Source organism: Podarcis erhardii (genome assembly GCF_964252035.2).
Source record: "Podarcis erhardii genome assembly, chromosome: 1".
In the NCBI taxonomy this organism is placed as follows: Eukaryota; Metazoa; Chordata; class Lepidosauria; order Squamata; family Lacertidae; genus Podarcis; species Podarcis erhardii.
In genome coordinates, this window is record NC_138497.1 from 100,331,485 (window position 1) to 100,354,699 (window position 23,215).

General features: G+C 40.4%; 1 long non-coding RNA gene across 1 annotated transcript in view; it reads left to right on the top strand.

Moving 5' to 3' along the window:
* Window positions 1-2,729: 2,729 nt before the first annotated feature.
* Window positions 2,730-23,215, top strand: part of LOC309348824 — a 169,662-nt gene continuing 149,176 nt past the window's right edge. The window contains exons 1-2 of the long non-coding RNA XR_014159561.1: window positions 2,730-2,797; window positions 4,675-4,726. This is a non-coding gene — a long non-coding RNA (uncharacterized lncRNA). The remainder of the gene's footprint in view (window positions 2,798-4,674; window positions 4,727-23,215) is intronic.

The following is a 23,215-nucleotide window of genomic DNA, read 5'->3' on the forward strand; positions in this document are numbered from 1 at the left end:
TTTACAGTCAAGATGGATTGGCAAAAACTTTCCTCCATTCAGGCAGGCATGAGTTGAATTGGTTCCATGTGCTTATTTTTTGGTAACTGCATTTCTAGATACCATGTCAGTGAGAAGCACCTGCTTGTCTTGACCACCCAGAGCAACCCAGAAGAAATCCAGTATCATCTAATTTGTCCAGTAACCTAGATCAGATGGGGGAAATAGCTGCAAATTACCAGCATGGAGGGACTTACTTTGCATTGTTCAATATCAGTTACCTCTCTACACAACAGCAAGTATACTACTCCCCCCCCCCCCCGATATATATAATTTACAGGGGTAGCCAATGTGGTATCATGCCTGTGTTGTTGGACTACATATCCCATTATTCCTGATCAACGGCCATGGGGACTGGGGCTGCCAGGAGTTGGAGGAAGATTCCCTACCCCTTCTATTTAGCAATTATGTAAGGGAAGAGGAAGAGACTCCTACTAACAATAGAAGAAGAATGACTGCCATGTCCTATGGAGGAAGGAGAAAACCATATCCTTTAAGTATAGATGGGATGGGGAGAGCACAAAAAATACAAGCATTGAATTTAAATGACAGATAAACCCATAGCATGCTCCCAAGGTGGTTGGAATGGCATAGAGGTTTCTGTTCATGTATATGACGGAAGGCAAGGTATCTATTAGTGTTCTAAGTAGATGAGTGTTAGAAATGTGGCCAAATTCTTAGGAGTGTCCTGGATACAGGCTGTTTGTACAAAGTGCTCTTTTCTGTGCAAAGTACCCTTTCACCTTGTTTATCATTACTAGAATTCCTCATCCTGAGCTCTAAGTTTGCATGGCATAGGGACAGAGAGCTATAGATGTATGCTGCAAACCCCATCAACTTAGTATTGGTCTTCTTGTGTGAGGTTCATATAGTGGTGGTGCTGTACTGTGACTGGATCTCAACATACACCGTGTTCCATGCTCTCTAGTGACAATGTGGGCAGTTGAAGGAAAGTAAAGGAAATTACTTGGACCAGTAATTACTTGGATCCGTCAAATCTTTTATCTCATCAGCTGACAGAACCTGATCATAGTATTCTGTCCTTAGAACAAAATCCTAAATACAACCCTCAGAATGAAACTTATTATTAGTAAAGATGTATAGGATTCTGCTGTACCAGAAGGATGTTTCATAGGCCACAGTATGCTAGATCAATGGAAAAAGAAATGTGTGCTATTTAAACACTTTTATTATCATTCAGCCATTATCTCACTGATGTGTCATGGAGCTGGATGAGAATTTAGATTCAGCTCCTACCTTTTAGTAAAACCTGCAGTTTCAGTAACTTTACCATTATCTTTGTTAAAGCTCTGGCATCTTCCAGGTAAGTATTTCATAGAATCATAGAATCATAGAGTTGGAAGAGACCACAAGGGCCATCGAGTCCAACCCCCTGCCAAGCAGGAAACACCATCAGAGCACTCCTGACATATGGTTGTCAAGCCCCTGCTTAAAGACCTCCAAAGAAGGAGACTCCACCACACTCCTTGGCAGCAAATTCCACTGTCGAACAGCTCTTACTGTCAGGAAGTTCTTCCTAATGTTTAGGTGGAATCTTCTTTCTTGTAGTTTGGATCCATTGCTCTGTGTCCGCTTCTCTGGAGCAGCAGAAAACAACATTTCTCCCTCCTCTATGTGACATCCTTTTGTATATTTGAACATGGCTATCATATCACCCCTTAACCTCCTCTTCTCGAGGCTAAACATGCCCAGCTCCCTTAGCTGTTCCTCATAAGGCATCGTTTCCAGGCCTTTGACCATTTTGGTTGCCCCCCTCTGGACACGTTCCAGTTTGTCAGTGTCCTTCTTGAACTGTAGTGCCCAGAACTGGACACAGTACTCCAGGTGAGGTCTGACCAGAGCAGAATACAGTGGCACTATTACTTCCCTTGATCTAGATGCTATACTCCTATTGATGCAGCCCAGAATTGCATTGGCTTTTTTAGCTGCCGCGTCACACTGTTGGCTTATGTCAAGTTTTTGGTCAACCAAGACTCCTAGAGCCTTTTCACATGTACTGCTCTCAAGCCAGGTGTCACCCATCTTGTATTTGTGCCTCTCATTTTTTTTGCCCAAGTGCAATACTTTACATTTCTCCCTGTTAAAATTCATCTTGTTTGTTTTGGCCCAGTTCTCTAATCTGTCAAGGTCGTTTTGAAGTGTGATCCTGTCCTCTGGGGTGTTAGCCACCCCTCCCAGTTTGGTGTCATCTGCAAATTTGATCAGGATGCCCTTGAGTTCATCATCCAAGTCGCTGATAAAGATGTTGAATAAGACCGGGCCCAAGACAGAACCCTGTGGCACCCCATTAGTCACTCTTCTCCAGGATGAAGAGGAACCATTGATGAGCACCCTTTGGGTTCGGTCAGTCAGCCAGTTACAAATCCACTGAGTGGTAGCATAGTCAAGACCGCATTTTACCAGCTTCTTTACAAGAATATCATGGGGCACCTTGTCAAATCCCTTGCTGAAATCAAGGCAATTTCCTATTGCCTTGATTATCTATTCCTTGCAATTTCCTATTGCAACCATTTCCCTTCCCAGTAAATCTATATACAGTTCAAAATGGCTGATGCATTTGCAGTTTTATAGAGGTCTTTCTAATTATCTAATTTTTCTTTTGTCGTTTCTCACCCCTGGTAACACTTCTGAGGTTTATCTGTTCAATTTCATGATTTCTTTTTTCACAGAAAAGAAATTAAGGCCTGAGCTTGCCTTTAATGAGGGCAATGAAGACAAATGGATGGCAAATAATATGGTAAGAACAATTTCCTAATAAATATAATTTATAGATAGAAAGGATGGAGTCGCCTCCTTAAAAAATACACCTTCATTCTGTTACTTCTATTTTAAGACTTCACGGGAAAAGAATATTGTAAATCCATGTGCTAGGAGGCCTTGGATAATCATTTATTTTCTTTGGATAAGAGAAATCTTAACTGCAGCCGAAGTGAGTAATCCTCCTCCTCCCTAAACCTTTTATTTTAGTATACTTCTGTAGTATTCAGTGGGGGCTACCCTGGGTCAAGTGACCTAACAATTGCAGAACAATGTTTTACTCATTGAAAATTGTTTTTAGATTGGTAAGAGAGCTCCTGCTTTATCTACTCTACAATCTCTGGACGTTAGAAGGAATGGGAGATGGCATAGGGGAGAAACACAGTGCTTGGCCCTGTTTTCTTGGCTTAATAGCAAACTGCCAATAGAAAATAGAGCATACAGAGTTACCTAGACCTATGGCATGGCATGGGACGAGTTGCAGATTAAAATAGATGGATGCCTCACTGCCCACCATCTCTTAATAGTTGGCATTCTTCTTGCTCAGTCCAGACCATTAGGTGGTAATATGGGAGGAACTTGAAACTTCTCAAACCTTTTAACCAATGTACCAGAGACTCTTCATTTTTAGTTAAACATCCCCATGTGTAGTTTAGTTAGTACTTTAGTACTTTAGTTAACCCAGGGATAGGGACTCCCCTCCCCATTGGTCACACTGCACTGATGCAAGCTAAAGTCCAACACCTGGAGGTCCCCAGATTCTTCTCCTCTGATATAGACATTGATGACCCTATGGAGTCAACTTGAATCTCCAATGGACACTTGCATGGTGACTTTAGTTTTCAGCTGTCACAATTTCACAAACGTTAATTAGGAAGTATTACTTTAGCACAGGTTTTGAAACAGTCCTGGTCTCTGCTTGCTCTGTTCTCTGAATAACTCACATTTTGAAAAGTACCTAAATACTGTACTTTATGCAAGGAAACAAATGCAGAATGCAGAAGCTAAAATGCATAACTAAAGGATTTGCTTTGGGGTAGGATTTCCAAAAGCAGGAAATACTTATAGACCACCAGAAAGCTCTGCTAAAAGTGTCCTTTAAAGCATACATGGCTTAAGAAAATTTAAAATTGGGAGTGGGAAGCATTAAGAGCATTTGGCATCACAGATTTCTGGATAGCACACAAATCTAAGTTCCTAGTTTCAGAATAATCATGAGCATGCACTGCATTAGTTGTGACCGCCCTGAAATCAAAGCATTAGTTTTGACCTGCTCGTTAATTATAAATGCGGGTCATGCCACATATTGTTTATTGACCTCCTCAGAATCAATGTAACGTAAAAGTAAAGGTACCCCTGCCCGTACGGGCCAGTCTTGACAGACTCTAGGGTTGTGCGCTCATCTCACTCTAGAGGCCAGGAGTCAGCGCTGTCCGCAGACACTTCCGGGTCACGTGGCCAGCGTGACGAAGCTGCTCCGGCAAACCGGCACCAGAGCAGCACACGGAAACGCCGTTTACCTTCCTGCTATAAAGCGGTACCCATTTATCTACTTGCACTTTGACATGCTTTCGAACTGCTAGGTGGGCAGGAGCTGGGACCGAACGACGGGAGCTCACCCCGCCGCGGGGATTCGAACTGCCGACCATGGCAAGTCCTAGGCGCTGAGGTTTTACCCACAGCACCACCCGCGTCCCAATGTAACGTAGATCATACTAATTCAAGGAATCCAGACGGATGCAGCATGCGTGCCCATTGTCTTACCGAGGTGGAGGGTGGCTAGGTGTATTACTTTCTTTTGTGAAATGCTTGCCTGTTCTTATTACTGTAAAATATTGCTTTCGTCTTTTTCTTTAGAAGCCCTCTCCCCAGGGCCATGAGATCTAAGAAGATACTTGATGTGAGGGAGGTAAGTGTGGGTTTTATTTTTCCTCAGAGCAATGCTCATTTAGAATTCACAGGAAGAACTCAAGGAGATATTTGCAACTTTTCCCCATCACACAAAGTTAATTTAATTTACTAGGAGTTTGATTTTCATGGCAAGGTACTGAGACACCTGGCATGGTTCTTTCTGTGATTTAAATTGTATCCACTGGTTCACATGCTATTATTTGCTTTGCTAGTCGTCTTGGTTCACCTACCATATCATGCAACAAAGGGCAATACCTTCCATGCCTTTAAAAATTCCCAGGAATAATTAACCTCCCAAGTAGTCCTGTATGCTCGTCAGAGAAGAGTCGTTAAAAAAAGGAAGAAACAAAGGAGGCCTATAATTAAACTTCACTGAAGGACATTCCTGATATTTTCTGAGCTTCTCTGGGTGCTTTTTGTCAGGCTTTGTCTGTTGCTTTCAGGTTTAGGCAGAACGGAACGGAACATTCACATTGATTTCCAAGCTGTCCCCATTGTCAGGGCTTCGCAGACAAAATGTACATGAGCTGTATTCAACCAACTCAACCTTTCTCTCTGCTCCACACAGCCGCCATATGGTGTGACACTTCATCATAACTGCAAAGCTTGTTGTTCCAGGGCAAAAGCCGGGAAAACTTGTTTAGGGAATAATACGTTATGAGAGCCAGTGTGGTGTAGTGGTTAAGAGCAGTGGACTTGTAATCTGGTGAACCGGATTCGCGTCTCCGCTCCTCCACATGCATCTGCTGGGTGAACTTGGGCTAGTCACACTTCTCTGAAGTCTCTCAGCCTCACTCACCTCACAGAGTGTTTGTTGTGGGGAAGGAAGGGAAAGGAGAATGTTAGCCGCTTTGAGACTCCTTAGGGTAGTGATAAAGCGGGATATCAAATCCAAACTCCTCCTCTTATTACTGGTTGGATATTATGGCCCTAAAGTCGGACTGTGATTGTTCATACTGATAGATTATACTATTCTATTGATTATACTATTCTACTGGATTTCTCCCTGATTTGGATATTATTATTATTTATTAGATTTGTATACCATTCTTCATTTGACAGTCACAAAATACGTACAGTAATAAAACAGAAAGAAATTAACAACCCCCCCTCCCCACAAACACATTTAAAATGCCATAGGACATTTTAAATGGCCAAACTTGGCCCTCCAGCTGTTTTTGGACTACAACTCCCACCATCCCTAGCTAACAGGTCAGGGATGATGGGGATTGTAGTCCAAAAACAGCTGGAGGGCCAGGTTTGGCTGCCACTGCCATAGGATGTTAATCAGCCAAAGGCCTAGTTATAGGGAAATGTTTTCACCTGGTGCCTAAACTTATTTAATGAAGGCAACAAATGCGTTCTCATGTTGCCACCCTTTGGACCTCTTCTGGAGGAGGCACACAAAGAAGGTCCACAGATGATGGTTGCAGGGTCCAAGCTGGTTCATATGGGGAGAGGCGGTCCTTGAGGTATTGTAGTCCTGAGCCGTTTAAGTATTAATAGGTTAAAACCAGCACTTTGAATTGGGCCTGGAAACTAATTGGTAGGCAATGCAGTCCAGCCAGAACTGATGTAATATGCTGTCTTGCCTCAGTGAGCAATCTGGCCACTGAATTCTGTACCAACCAGCTTATGTTTATGAAGTATCTTCAGAGGCAGCCCTACATATAATGTGCTGCAATGATCTATGCTTGAGTCAATGAGTTATAGATCTGAGTTAGTTATACCCACTGACTGACTATGATTCAAGAAGATTTTTGTGTTACCAGATTTCTTTTCAGTTGACTAGGCTCACAACAGCAAGTGCTAAGAATTGGTGGAGAATTTTGGATCTAGAATTACAAGATTCTAAGATACGATATTTAAGAAAATGCATTCACCTGAAGCATCAGGTAGAATGTTATCCAAGATGTACATAAATCCTTAAGGTTATAACACATGATCTAGAGGGGGGGGGTTAGAGCAAGGGCCATGCTCCCTTAATGGAAACTTTCTGGGGTTAGCACACCTGTGGTGCTGGGTACCAAAAGCAAAATTTGGTGATGTGACAGGTGTGATTCTTACCTTTGTACATTCCAGTCAGTCAAAATTCAAGGGTTTCTACACACATACGCACCACATACACATTTTTCCATATTTCATCCAGGCAAGGAAGAAGCATGACCATACTTCAGTGACGCATTCCAGCCATGCAAAAGCACCTGAGGAAGGCTGATGAGGGGTTGAGGCCTGGGAAGAGTCTCTGGTGGTATATAGAGAGATCTAGTTATTGCCTGTGGGCTGGGAGTTCCATACCCCTGAATTGAGGAAACCTCGGGGGTTTTGACTGTGACATTAACAGAGAGCTGATAAAACAGGCATATTAACTAAATACAGGTGTAAGTGACTGTATTACATTTAAGCCACTGGGGGGTTTGCATGAATATTTGCTTATTTTCCTGTATGGTGCTTTCTAGCACACAAAGATGTGTTCATATAAGAGAAGGCGGATGCATCTCTTTTTAGTATAACACTTCTTGCATGCCAAGTCAGCCAAAAACACCTCCTTGGCTGTTTTTCACAGGTGTTCTAAAAGGAGATGTTTTACTAAAAATATACATCATCATTGCCCTGGGCATGTATGCCTTTCCGTATGAGATAGAAAGTAAGCTATGCATGAGTGAAGCTTTTGGGAAAGAAGGGCAGTATCAGAAGATCACTTTTCATGAGATTGAGCTTGATGCTATGTTTGAGAGGAATAAGGTAATTTGTACTGGGACAATCATGTATATTTCTCAGGATGAGGTTTGCATAATTGATTCATGTTGAGAAAATAGACATAATCATAACTGCCTAACCGATTCTTGTTGGTAGTTGCATGGAGAGCAGTAGCAACAATGTCTATAGAGAAGTACCAAATCCTATGACTAAGGGGGGCATGACAGAGATGTTTAAGATTATTCATGGTGTGGATAGAAAGGAGTTTTTCCCTCCACTCTCATAGTACTAGAACCTTGGCCCAATCAATGAACCCAAATGTTGGAAGATTCAGGACAGACCAAAGAGAGTACACTTTTCACACAGTGCTTAGTCCAACTATGGAATTCTCTCACACAGAAGTAATGATGGCTGCCAGTATAAATGGCTTTAAAAGAGGATTAGACAAATTCATGGAGTCAAAGACTACCAATGATTGTCAGAGGAAGTATGCCTCTGTATACTGCTGGGAATGGCAAGAAGGGAGAATGCTGTTGGGTTTTTTTGCAGGTCCTGCTTATAGGTTTCTCCTAGGCATCCAATTGTCCTCTTATGTTCAGATTTGGATGTTATGGATTTGGAATTTTATTTGCAGAAAGAAAGAGGTGACTGAGAAGGAGGCATCGTTCTGGAAATTTGGGAACAGGGGTCTTTTATTTAAAAAAGAATGGAGAAGTGAAGGGTTGCAGCTTTCTGTTTGATACTGTTGTGGGCATATTTTGGTCAGCGAAACAAGAATGGGCACTTATGCCTGGATGCAAGACACTGAGGAAATAGAAAAGAGTCAAAATTGTACAGGAGACTCTGATAGATATATCATCTTACCCTCTGGGCCATTGGAGAGATAAATCTGAAATTTATTCATAATCAAAGCAGTTCTGTAAGGAAATAAATGGGTACAAAAAGAAATAGCCTTAACAAAAACAACAACGAGTCAGTAAACACAGAAATTAAGGAAATAACAGATTGCACATTTTATTCATTTATATTAAAGGCCAATCTTAAAAGGAATACCTAGCAAGACCATTAACGATGCAGAACCCTCATTCTGTAATTTTATAGACCCCAAATCATTGCAGCCACTTTTGCTCCATACAGACAGACTTTAATTTCCAAGCATTCAGAGTGTACTGCTTGTACATTTTCAAGTGTTTATATGTTAGGAAACCTCATTGTATTCTAAATTGTACACATGTATGGAACCCAGGTGTGCTTGTTGTTGTGATTTTATAAATATGTGGGGGGGGGGAGAAGTACTTGGAGAAGTTGCAGTTCTAGATCCAAAATAACTAGCACACCTGGGGTCTATACATATGTGAACAATTGGGAGATTGCCACTAACGTTGTGATGCATCTTTAAAAATGCACATATAAAAATATATAAAATCCAACTCATAAGTTTTCCTTAGTGGTAAAATGTACAGTGCTAATGCATAGCCGCTCCAATGAACTATTTTAGTGACAGTCTATAATAACTGATAAAATCAAATATGAAAAATTCATACATGCAACCATTACTGCACCTCACCTTTTTTCATTCAGAAGCTGGACACAAAATCTGCCCCCCCCCAAAAAAAAGTTTTGTAAGGGAGGAGGATAAAAACTACAGTTTTGGTGGTCTAAAACACAGGGATAGCATCACTTTAAGAAAGCATGGATTGGGAAGGTTGTGGGACTTCCTAATCCTAATTAAGGCTGATACAACTAGATAAATGGAACCTCTTGTGTACCAAACAGAAGAACTTGCAGTGCAAACACTTCCTTTACTATCCCAGGGATGGCCTTATTACATGTTGTCCCTGTTGCAAGACAGAAAATAGTAACTCTGTAGAAACCACAAAATTAATGTATCATCATTGTTTCCATTTACAAGCTCCTTCATTTTTTTTCCTTCAAGACCATAATTTTAGCACTTAAATCTTTGGCTACTTTCCTTTAGAGAAATCCCTGGACATACACACTGAAAATGTAATCCTAAGCATTTGTATTGCAGCCAAGAGAACAGGTCATTTTACTTAAGTCTAAAAATTCATCCTTTAGTCTCCTGGTGTGCATGGATTTTGCAGCACATTAGTTAAAGTCACATATTTTTCAGAGACAAAAAAATAACAGCTTGTTCTTAAACCACAGCACATTATGGGTTCTTTTAAATAGCAAGAAATATGTGGTTTGATTCATACACAGTTATTTTTTGCAGCTTTGCCAGCATAAAACACTTGAGCATGCATCTGCTAGCAAACATTTTGATCTGTTGTAAAAGACAATCAATGAAATGAGTGTCAGAACATTGTTTCCATATTGCTCCCTAGATTACCATACCCACTGGCCAAATATTACAGCCCAAGCGTGGGTGTAATTTTATTTTATTTTAAATGCATTTCACAAAAGTGCAGAAAGTTTGGCTCTTTAATGATCTTGCAAAAGTTGTGACATTTCCAAACTGGCTGGTTTTATGAGCAACTACTGTATTGAGGTATTTAGTGTGTGGCAGCCCCGCCCCCCAAAACCCCCACCTTTCTTGGGCCAATAATTACATTATTAGGTACATGAATGAAACAAGTTGTATCTGTTGGGGGAATTGTGCCCATGATTTCACACTCTGCCTGAGCTGTTGCCCCTTTCTAACCCCTCAGGAATGGGGTAACTGAAACCAGTCCTTTTTTTTCCCTTTAAAAAAAATGTTTAGGGGTACTCTCATTTTCCTACTCATATTGAAATACTGCCCCAAACTTAGATTCACAAAATGTTTATGGGTATGCATACCCCTGAGTTTCCCCCAGAAAAAAACCACACTGACTGAAACCATTAAATTGGTAGCACTTGTTGGAAATCATTTTCCTGCATTGTAAAATATCCACTTCAGGATCCCACCACTTCATCTTGCAGCACTGAATTGCAACAGTTCCATGATTGGGTATGAACTATGTGGAATTATGTCTTTGTCTTATTGGTCTCTTCTGAGTACGGTGCAGGAACATTCCTACCTCTGCAGCTCTAATGGGCCAGAATGGGCAGGGGATCAGGTACAGCATTTTGTTGATACTGGTACCCTGACAACCTGGTAAACACTTTTCTGAGTTGCTGTTCCAGTACTGGATTTCATAGGACTGGCCTGTAAGCCAGCCTAACGGTAAATTGCATTGTCTTACAATCTGCTTTCTAGTATCATCACTGCTTCATGAATCTTCAGTACTCGTTTCTTTTTCACCCCCAATCATAAGAGATCCAGCTGTCCCTGGAATTTTTCCATTCAAATTGAGTCAGATCCTTGCCATTGTCAATATGTACTTTTGTGAAGGTTTGGAAGAGATTCCTTAAGTGGAATTGGAGGTTTCTAATTTGTATTTTTATATGGCTCATTGTTATGCTAATGAAATCACAATGAAACAGCACCAGATGCAGTTTTACTGCCATGTACATGGTTCCTATTTCAAGAATATCCCATTGTGCTGAGTGGCTAATTGACTTACAATATGACTGATGAGTGCAGTATGCTTTAGACTCATTTCCAGCAGTTTCAGCTGTTATCACACCATATTTATAGATATTCTGGAAATGTATAGGAAGAAATGCCTGCTGAATTATTAGTAGTCTCCTGCCTATTGTGGTAGTCAATAGAGAGTATAGGGACATAGGAGGTTGCCTTATAGCAAGTCAGACCATTGGTCCATCTAGATCAGTATTGTCTACTCTGACTGTCAGCAGCCCTCTAGCATTTCAGACAGGAGGCATTCCCAATCCTACATTGAGATGCTGGGGATTAAACATAGAATCATAGACTTGTAGAGTTGGACCCTGATCGTCATCTAGTCGAACCCCCAGAAATCTCAAGCATGAAAAACTGGTGGCCATCCAATTTCAACTTGGAAAACCACCACTGAAAGAGAGTCCTCCACCACCTGAGGGAGTCTGTTCCACTGTTGAACAGCTGTTACCATCAGAAAGTTTCCTTAATCAGTATGAGGGTGTGTTGTTGAGTGTTGTGCATAGAGTGGGGGGAAAGCACTTTCAGTCTCACACGTATTTCCACATTGTTGATCACTATTCCTTTGAAAGGGGGGAAAAACAGTAAGTAAAAGGAAGCAAGTGAACATGACCCTCATATTGTCTTTTATATGAGAAAAAAATTCCATACAGTCCCTTTGATTACTCCCTAATAAATCATTGCTCACTTCCATTCCTTCTCCTGCTAGCATGTTAAAACTACAGCAAATCACTGATCTTGCAAGACAAACAATGTGCCATCCATTTTAGAAACTATTATCCTTTGCTGTTGACGAAAGAGTGCCTTTTGTGTCTGGCTTTTGGAAACCAAGCTACATTGATATGCAATTCATAGAAGTTCAATTATGCCTCTGATGAAAACAATTACAGCTGGAATTTAAAAGTACAGATTAAAAGGTTTGAATACTTGGCAAAAGTGATTTTAAGAAATATTAAAAGTAAATGGCTTTTTAATTCTATGAATTCATCAATTTGTAAGTTAATGAAATTAATGAAGCAAGAAATGAAATGGAAATTCTAGAAGTTTGCAGGCCTGTACTTAGTTTTCTGTCTATGCAAAGTCCTAGAATAGGCATTTACCACCACTAAGAGCTAAAGGTAATGAATAGCTTCATTTGAACACTAATTCAATTATACAACTCTCTTCCCTCCCCTTTCCCATCCACCAAATAATTTACAAATGTCTGAAGCTGACGATGGATGGACTTTCTTTTTTGACCAGCAGAAATCTGGGAACAAACACAATGGCCCTGATCCAGCAAAAGTCCCACTGAAAGCAATGGAGAAAAGGGAGTTTAGACTAACTTCTATTCTAGTGGTTTTAGTGGGAATTCACTCACAGTTAAGTTTAGTTGGATTGGCACAACCATAAATATAAAGGCTGTAATACATAGGTTGAAACTACAGAACTATTGCTAAGGCTTCTGTATGGGTCCACACATTCCCTCCTTACTCTGAATAACAATATTAACTAAGTTTTGTGCTTTTTCCTTCATATTGCAATGACTATACTGAGAGGTGACACTTTCTACATTATGGAGTGTGAACAGTAACACAATATCCAGAGAAAAGATTTCTTGCCGCATTTTTATTAGGAAGTGGGGAGTGATGAAGAGAGGTCCAAAGGCATTTGCTATAATTTCTTATTCTTTTCAACTTAGTTGCCAAAGGGAAATTTCAAGAAAGAACAAGAAATAAACTACAAACAGAACCTCAGATTCATAAAGCCTTGAAGTTGGGGCTTTATTTTTTCTTAATTTTGTTCTGATACACAATGTATCCATTTTGTGAATCTAGCCATCATCCACCACTCACAACCACCCTAACCCTAACCCTGCTGAGTAATAAAATTAAACTTTATATGAGGGGACAACTTTTCAAGTTTGCAGTGGGCTAACTGTACATGGGCCTATGTATGATGCAGCCAGTAGTACTTGCCATTTTTCACTGCCGTGCCTAGATCCTGAACCTGACGAGATTTAGATTTCTAAAGCTGGGTAAAATTGCTACTTTGCCTGAAACAAAACACTATTCTAGTTTCAAAGAATATTTCTGTGATGATCTTTCAGATTTTCACATTAAAGGAATGTGTTGATCTTTGATGCCTTTGACCATGTTCAGTTTGAAGCAGTCTTCATCCATTTCAAATAATTACAAAAACTGTAATATCTCTTTGTGATATTTTCTTTTTTTTATTTAAACATTGAAGTCATACATTGTGTCTGACTAGTGCATGACCTAATCTGTGTCTTGCATCTCTGGTTCTCATGTTATTGTTGTTGCTATTATAACTGTATCTCTCTCTATAGCTTTTCATTCGTATGCCGCATTATCTTGGCAGCAGCAAAGTAATCTCTGTTTTAATCATATAATTAATCTACAAGAAAATGTTGTTCTGCATCATCAAAAACTGATAAATATGTATTATAAAGGGTGTGAGCCGTGGTGTTAAAGTAAATGGAACCTGCACACAATAACTTGATTAATCATTTTTCTCTCTTTGGTGAATCTTAAAATCGAGTTACTTTTGAAAGAATTTAACCTTGATAGAGAAAATTCTTCTGTAATATTAGTTAAAATGCTGTAATAAATGTATTCTATGAGGTTGGATCAAGGGTTCCATAGGATTGTGGTGGGACACTCTGGAACCGGGTAAAGGCTTGCAAGATGAAAACAATTACAACCGTAGTCATAAGGAATAAATAGAACATCAGAAAATACACAACCAAACTGAACAATTTCCACATAAATCATAATAAGATTGAAAAGAAAGATACAAAAAAATAATATAAAAAACACCTACAACAACTCCTCCCCCACAACCAAAAACAGTAATAAGCATCTGATTAGTAGTCAGGCAATGAGCAGTCTATTTAATATTTTTAAAGTAATTTTTGTTGTGGTAATTAGGAACTTAAGAAGCCAAGATATAACGATACAGTACAGAAAATATTTTTCCGAATCTTAAATCAAAGATATTTTTAAACTGTAATTATTATCACTACCAACTTTTTTGACATGCACTTGCATTTCTCAACCCCATACAAGTTTTCTTTAAGTATTGCAATTAGCTAAGCTTGAATATAAAACTAATTGTGCTGAAATGGTAAAGAATTTTGTGTTTAACTTCCACTTGATTTTTTTAAAAAATAAAATAAAAAATGTTTTTAAACAATTTATGGAGTTTTCAAGAAAATATTACATCATTCCAAGTAATTTGGTATATGTATAGCATACATTTCATGCTTTGTTCCCTCATATAAAATTATTCTTTAAAATGTGCAGGTAGTATTAGACAGCTGAAGTCAACTCATTTTCATGTTAACCAAAAATGACTCTATAAATTGTTGAAACCAAACAAACTTTTTCTGGTTTGTTGTGAGAGCAATAGGAAAGGGGATTGCCACTATGACAGGGAAATAAGGAGATAAGACAGAAATTTGAGTGAAAGTGGGTTGGGTTTATTTAATGAAATATTCAGTGAGGTGCGGCTAGTGTAGGAAGTGGTGAAGAGAGTGGTGATGACAGTGCAGGATGCTTAAAAATGTATAACTGTGGTGAGCCAACCCTGCTAAGGGAGGGGGTGGTATTGTTTATCTGCTCCTCCCCTTAAACCCCACCTTCTTAGATGAGCAGGAAGGCCTCCCTGATTAACTTTTGCAAGAGTCCCACAACACTGGACAGGCTGATACAAGTTGACCTCAAAAGTGCACCCTGCCTTGCTAGGGAGTCTCTCAGTCCGGAAGGCAAATTTTGAGATTATTAGACACTTTTAAGGTAGAAGAGGTAAATTACTACACCCTACCTCCTAAATGTGACCAAATTAATTTAACAGCTCCCACTCATCAACCTATTAATTTAACAGCTCCCACTCACCAATCTATATTTATCAAGATAGAGGACTTAAAACAAAACACGGACTAGGCAGAACACACACAATTTGTCAGCTGAGCCAACATGATAACAGGCCAGGAACTCCTACTCATCCCCACATGATGCCAAGCAGAGGAGCTTTTTACTCAAAGAGCTTGCACCTCTTAACAGCTATCCTGTTTGAATCTGAATATAGATAGATATAAAAAGATACAAGCTCCCTAAGGAATATTAGTTGCAAAATCTTTTGTCCACTTCTAATCCTCTTTCTAGGAAGCTACCCGAAACCTTTTTCACTAGTGAAGTGATGCTCAGAAATCTGAATTGCAACTTACCGTATTTTTCCATCTATAAGTCACCCCCATGTATAAGACTATTTTGGGGGACTCAGATTTAAGAAAACGGGGTGAGGCACTATCCATGTATAAGACACCCCCTAATTTTTGACATCATTTTTTAGGGAAAAAACCTAGTCTAATACACAGAAAAATACAGTAATTGTCTCTGTTCAGTAAGTCTCAACATTTAAGATTGCATTCCTGTAGCCAGTTACCTGACTGTAAGTAAGCCCCAGTGAACTCAATGGGACTTAACTCTTCAGTAGGCACAAATAGCACGTTTAGCCTTCCACAGAAGAGTCATATATTGTTTCCAGCTCCTTCAAAAAATCAGTATGGAACCAGCCTGAAATATTTCATGCAGTCTTATCAAGAAACATTTTTTCTTCCTTCACTGAAGGTTTTGCCCACTTAGAAGACTTTGGACTCATCTTTATTATTATTTTTTTCTAAATTCAATGAAAATACTATAGTTAAAATGTGTAACATGTGTAGCTTTAAGTCAGTCCTCAAGGAAGCCAGCATTCCCTTTCCAATTAAAATACGGCTCTGGAAGTGAGAGAGCATATTGAAGTGAATTTTAGTTCCATATAATGAAAGCTATAATAATCTTTGTTTCTGAAAAGGAAGCCACAGTGATTAAATATGTAATCATTATAACAGCATGATCTTAAACACTGAATAAAATACCAGCTGGACCCACCTCAGGTGCCTAATTCTTGTGGAGAATGAGAGCCCAGTGAACAATTTAATTTCAAAATTAATAGGTGGTTAGTAAGCTAGGGACGAGAGCATATAAAGCATTGTACATCAACGAAAAGATAGAGGGGAGATGCCCCAAGTTTGAGTCCATAATCTACGTAATTTAGGTATGAATGGATTTGTTCACACATAGCAAAATGCAGATTACGGTATGCATAAGACTGTGGTAAATAGGAATATAAACAAAGTATTGGGTAAGACAAGGTTAGATTTGCTTAATTAGACCAAATTCTTTTTTGAAAAAGGTAAAGCATTTCCCAAAGTGATGGTATTATAACTCACATTAGTGACAGCAAAAACAGATGTAGTTTTTGTTTCATAATCACTTAATAGAATAATAGAAAGCAAACTTACAGTCATTCCCTTTTAAAAGGGCAGACAGCTTAGTAAAATATTTGGAAATATTTTGTTGTTATTAATTGGTGCTTCATAAGGCAGTATAGAATCAGGACAACATGGGGAGGTGTTTGCAGACCCCAGACTGTATTTGGACCCGAAAGACCAAAGAAAAGTGTGGGTGCATAGAGAGGAAGTTTTAAGCAAGCATAATTTGTGGTGTTGCACAGCACCATAAATGATCATAGGGCACATCTGTAAAGGCATCAACCTTTAGCCTCGTTCAGGGAGCTTGAAGCAACATAAAATAGCTTTTTAACTGTACAGTGGTACCTCAGGTTACAGATGCTTCAGGTTACAGATGCTGCTAACCCAGAAATAGTACCTCGGGTTAAGAACTTTGCTTCGGGATGAGAACAGAAATCGTGCAGCGGCAGCAAGAGGCCCAATTAGCTAAAATCGTACTTCAGGTTAAGAACAGACCTCCGGAACGAATTAAGTTCTTAACCCAAGGTACCACTGTAGTCTTACTGGCAGGTTTTTTGATCGTTGGAATTTTATGGCTTTCGAAAAGGAAATATATTAAGATGCTATAGTCTTCAAACACAGGTGTTTCTGCATCTCAGACCAGTGTGTGTGTGTGTGTGTGAGAGAGAGAGAGAGAGCGCGCGCGCGAGCGAGCGAGCGCAGCAGTGGTCGGCAGGGTGGCAGAGGAAGGGCAGCATTCCCAACACAGCTGGCTTCCCAACACAGAAATCACAGCCCTTTGCTCTGCCCCTCTCGGTAAGCAGCAGCAGTGCTCACCTTGGAAAGCCACATGGACAACACCACCCTACTTATACTACCCTGCAAACAACTACTGTGTTGCAGGATGTGTTTGTGTTGGGGTGTGGAGGTGCATTCACTTCATGCAGCTACAATTGTGCTTCAAGACCCCCAACCACCACCCCCCCCAAAAATCAAGACACAGTGACATGGGATTTTAGTTTAAGTTACTGGGCAAAATTTAGGCCACAGCTTGATTGAATACAGAATGTGAGTGGTATTGGCTTAGGCATTGGAGGCATCATCCAAACTATATCAGACTCCCACCCACATCATGGGGAATCTGATAAAAGGGTGAAACACCGCCAGAGGGAGCCCCACCGATGTGAACCGACTTGATTTCATCCCTTGTGCCCCCGTGGGGTCCTGGTATGGCCCTAGCCTCTACCACTGGGTTTCGGACAAGACCCAGGCCAACTCCTGATTCCTTCAACAGAATACCCTTGAGCTTGGAGGGGCAGGTGATGGCAGCACCTCCCCTCCCCACACATTGCTGATCGAATGCCTAACCGCCAAACCTTACAACGTTGTGACGATTGTTACGTGGTAGGCGAAAACCAAACGGCTCTGCCAATCTGCCAGATGGAAAAATTCCTACCAGGCCCCAATTGCAAAACTGGTGACCAACAACGTCTATAGCAAGGCCAATGCACCAGATAAGGGGGGGGGGGTGATCCACTTTGCAAAGGCAAAGAGGTCCAGCAAACATCACACAGGGATTAAATAATATTTTGCGGCCACCCCCCAAGCCAAGCCATTGGCTTTAGGGACCAAGTGACCACGAAACGACAAACCAGAGTGGTGCAGGGCATAGCCCTACCCACACCAGGAGGTGGGAGATGCCTGGGGGCCTGAGCGCAATGCGTACCCTCCTTGAAGAGGATCTGATTTCCCATACTGGTTTAACATTCTATACCTCTTGACAAGGCACTCTGGCACCTGTAGCTGTGAGGGGAAGAGGGGTCACTTAACTCTCATAACTCTTAACAAACTGCAGGTCCCACAGCTCTTTGTGGAAAGCCATGACTGTTAAAATGGAATTATAATGCTTTAAATCTGTGTATGTCCCCATCCCCCATCCCACTCTTCTCAGGCTAGAAGCAGCAGGAAGCTTGCTCTTTGCTGTTTGCTATTACCTCCCAGGAAGCACAACCCACTGAGACTGTATCTACTAATAGATTTTTTTTCCATATTATGATATCCATTCTCTTTTAATGGAATGAAACTGAACATTACACAATCTTTAGGGTGTTCAGGCCTTCTAATAACTTGCCCATTTCAACTGTGTGGGGGTTCAGCGATGGCATCCTTCAACTGCCATTCTTTGGTCTCTCTCCTTCCCTGTCCAACAATCTGCCATGGATAGGACAGATTGCTGTTGCCACAGGTCTGAACTGACTGCTTGAAGAGGGCTTTTGAAATTAGGCCAAGAGCCATTTGAAATTAGGCTGAGGGCTGCATGTGGCCCACCTCTGATCCAGACCAACAAAAAATAAGTTGCCCTTTAAAGCTCTGGCAATACCATTTCACAGAATAATTCCATCCACCACAGTAAAGGGAAGTGTGTAACAAACTAGAAGCATGAATTCTTCAGTTTCTCACAGCGAAATAAATACCCAGTTGTCCAGTTTATATTATTTTTATCTGAAAGTTTTCTGTAGTTAATAGTTGTCGTTTTGTGGTAGTGGTTGTTTTTTTTTTTAGTAGCTTGGTTAAATTCTAAGCTTCATTGACTTATCTGATTCCTTCCATTTTTCAGAAATTATTTCTTCTGGGCATATTCTTTTCTGAACATGGTTTACTGCCTGCTCAGACACACACTCCATTGCTTCTAATCAATTCTGACTATCCTTGTATGATATTTGTATGGAGCGCTGTCAGCTAAAAAGTAGCTGAAGCAGAAGACCTATTTCTTCACAATGGAATGCTAGAAAACTCATCCCTTTGACTCCCCAAATGCATTTGAAGGTAGACAAATACAGTACTGTACAATGGATTTTCAGTGATGCCTGCTACGGCATGCATACCTATCTGGTATATCAAAAGATTTTAAGCTGAAAATCTTCACCAAACTGAGTGGTGTGTCTGCACGACATGCACACATTAATTCACTCACACTGTAAACTGTTTTTCCTTCAGGGGGAAAAATGGTCTGAGATTATGTTAGGTGAGTAAACATGTTTAGCTCTAGGTCAGGCATTGTAACAATAATAACATCAGTAAATTATTTCTAGCCCAGTCTCTGTCACGTATTCTTGCTAAGAAACTTGTTGGCAAACATGATCCTTTCTTACGCTTCAAGAAACTGAACTCTGTTTGGCTAATTTGCATTGTGTTGTCACGTGTTTCCTGCTTTCCTGTGTGGTGAGTAATTTACAGAGTTGTTGCTGTTTGAATTTGGCGTCCTAACCTTTGGATGAGAATAGAGACGGACTGATAATTTCTACTGTTGACCCACTTTGGAACCATTTGGGGGAGGCAAAAGGGGGTTCAAATCTACTCACTATGTCCACATCTAGGCTATTCTTAATGGTTGCTCTGGTGGCGACTGCTGGTTGATAGACATCATTTGCTACTCTAAATTGCCTCTGTAAGTGACAGTACATTATGATATGGCTTCAGTCCCAAGGCTATTCTGGGGATAGTGGGGGAGCAAGAACCCACCTGGAATGCCTTTCTGAACAAGTCTTGGTGCTGATGTAGCTGTCAAGAATTCTGCTCAATATTGATCCAGAGCAGATTCCATTGTATAGTTAGCAGAGTAAAATAAATGTAGCACATTGCAGGATTCCAAAAAAAATAGACCAGAGGCAATTAATATTTCATCCAGCAGAGCTTTACTGCTACTGAAGGTAAATGAGCATTAACGGTCACAAATCCATACCTTCAGGATTGGCACTGTCCATAAGAAATCCAGTTGCAGCAGTCTTAACTTAAACTTACAATAACTTACAATAGGAGTAAACCTTAACACTAAGCATACCATGTACAGAACACACCACAAGGAAAGAGAGATAGAAACTGAAACTCAGGCTGCTTCTGACCTATTAATGTAGTCAGCATGACTTTGAGTGAAAGAGATAACAGAACCAGCTTAAACCAGCTGTTCAGCTTCTCTGAAGGAATAACCCAAACATCAGGAACCTTCTGCCTGTTTCTAGGCAGAATAGAAACTTGCTTGTCTGTAGAAACTTCCAGCTTGCACTAGCTTGTATCACACAGAGAAGCTTCCAGAACCCTCTTGAATCAATAAAATAGGAAAGATCCTATTCTATTCTAAATAGGAGAGCTACATTTCAGCTAAGCCCTAGATGGGAGAGCAATAGAGACTTGTCATTTCAAAAATATTTATGCTCTCTCTTTGTAGAGATCCAGTGGAATAGTGACACTTTCTTCAGGATCTGATGCATCTTATTTCAGATTCCTCGCTATTCCCTAATTATTGGCAGCCATCAGCCAGCCATTGTGGGCTGTTAACTAGCATTCTGTCTCATAAAGGAATTGTAAGGCAGAAACCACAATAGCATAGTTTGCCAGTAAAGTTTAAAACTCTGCTGCTATATTATCTCTTCTCCCTGAAGACATAACCCAAGATAAACAACTTTACCTTCACTACTAGCCAGCCTAAGGATTTTATTTCTCCAGTTACTTTTATCCCTTTCTCTCTGTTTTGTTTTCTTTGCACATTTGCATGTGAAATGAGAAAATTTTGCATTAGCTTGGCAAACTAGCTCCTTGGGACATTTATACCTTGTACTTGGCACTGTGCTGTTGAAGCCTATAGACCATCCACATGATGAGCTATTCAATGCATGTCTACCAATTTTAAGATTGCTTCTTAACATCTGTTCAGAATTTGTTCATCCTGATGGCCCAGACATCCTTTGTGCTTGGCTGAACATGGTAACTTATGATTACTCCATTTATGCCAGTTAAAAATCTAAACAAGTGCATCAGTGTGCACTCTGGTTTGTTTGCCTTTATGAATATATTGAGTTTAACTTTTTGGTGCCTTTGGGGGTTTCTGTCTGAAATGCAAGAAACTCTTTTAGACAACAGCTACAGCATTATCATATGGGAAGCAAACAAGTGTTCTCCCAAGTCTGTCAACCTCCCCTCCAACTTTCTGTTATTACATTATTACCTATCACTTCAAGTTAACGCTGGTGCTACATGTAAAAAGGCACTTTATTGCTAGATTAGATTAGGGTGCCCATATGTACTACTTTCCAGAGGTCAGTTGAAGGGCTTTCCAGTCCGAATCCAGTTTAAAGATGAAGGCCTATATAAAAGTGGAAAGGAGGGGCCTTGAAATTGCCCATCCATACTCAGCATTCCCTGAGCAGGCACTCAGGCCCCACTATGATCATAATCTTCCCCACTATGGTGAGACATATTGTATATCACTTTAAATTATAGTCACTGCCCCACAAGCATTGCGTGTCTCTGCCTTATCGATGGGCTCAATATGCTCCCAACTCACCAGAGTCCCCAAGGAAGCAGCACAAAACAGTTTGTGGCACTGCACAAACACCCCACTTGTTAAATTTCCTCAGTCCTTCCCCTTTCCTGCTGGTCTAGTAGGGGAGATGGTGGCTTAACAATCAGCCCCTCTCCCCATGGAGCTCTGGGAATTATAGGGGCTTTCCTAACAGCTAACTACAGCTCCCAGGATGCTCTGGGGGAGGCCATGATTGTTTAAAGTGGGATGGTACTGCTTTAAATGTGTACTGCAGATGGGGGGGTCTTACTAGGCTGGCTCTGTCAGCTGTGATAGAAAGAGCAGCACTATATGAAAAGACAGAAGTGGGTGACTGTATACTTGAGAGAAAGGATATATACATTAAGATTGATGTGTTGATGCTTATTATATTCAATCTTATATGAGATTATGAGGTTTTTTCTCCTTTATCTGTCTTTCCCTTTTCTTTTATTCTTTCTTTCTCTGTTAAATATGTTATAAAATTAAAAATAATTTTCAAAAAATAATCATCAACCCAAACAAAAGACCTCTGAGCTGATGTTGGGAGGAAGCCATCGATGCAATGCAATGCATTCCTTCCATGGCAAACAGCAGCATCTGAAGAATGATTTTTCACCAGGATTGCAATTGTGGAGAGGCGGATTAAAGGTTTGTCCCCCTTCCCACTTGATTTGCTCCCAGTGGCTGCTGTCTTCATTTTTTTTAACAACACTGTGAACATTACAAATACATATTTAATGTCATGTCCAGCTTGGCTGTCAGTTTGTAGCAAAGGTCTATCTAATCAAACTACCCCATTCCATCCCTGCCCAGTCTAAAGCCAGAATTGCTTTGAGAAATTGCTAAATTGAACTCACTTGTGTGAAAATGCAAATTATGCAGTGCATTTTTTAGCCTTCCAAAGTTGTAAACTGAAAAGTTAAACTGGAAAGTTGGGTCTCTCTCTCTCTCTCTCTCTCTCTCTCTCTCTCTCTGTGTGTGTGTGTGTGTGTGTGAGAGAGAGAGAGAGAGAGAGAGAGAGAGAGAAACGGTAGCCTTTCTGTCTCTCTGCTTCAATCATACCCCTTCTTTATTTTTCAATAGCAGCAGTGCTTTATGACACAGTGATTCATGCCATCCTCACTACTGAGTTCAAGCTGCTTCACAGCAGTTTTCAGCAATGCAAAATGAAATATAAGTGGTAATTTCAGACAGTAGGGAATGGTTCATTCAGGATCTCGGGTAAGCAGGTGTGACCTAGGCAGGCCTACATGATAAACTAAACATTTTGTCTGGGAGTAGTCTTAAGCCTTTGCTCTGAATCTTCAGACAGTTTGTACCAAACAATTATATCCTAATTAAACACTGAAATGCTTCTTTCTTACCAGCAAACCCTTACACAAATTCTTCCTGTACCCTATTAAGGTCTTTTCCTAGTGCCAGAGCAGCACTGCCAAAAGCTGCTTCTGCCTTGGCAAGGGGATGGGTGAGGTCTGGCTCCCAGCAGTAGAAGCTGAATCTGGGATCCCAGCATTCGGTTTTATATATTGATGGTGCTGTGCAGAGGGGCATAGAATTAGACTCCTACTTTCATAGACTCCAATGGAAAAAGGGCAGCTTAAATGTAAGGATGTCACTTTTAGTGATT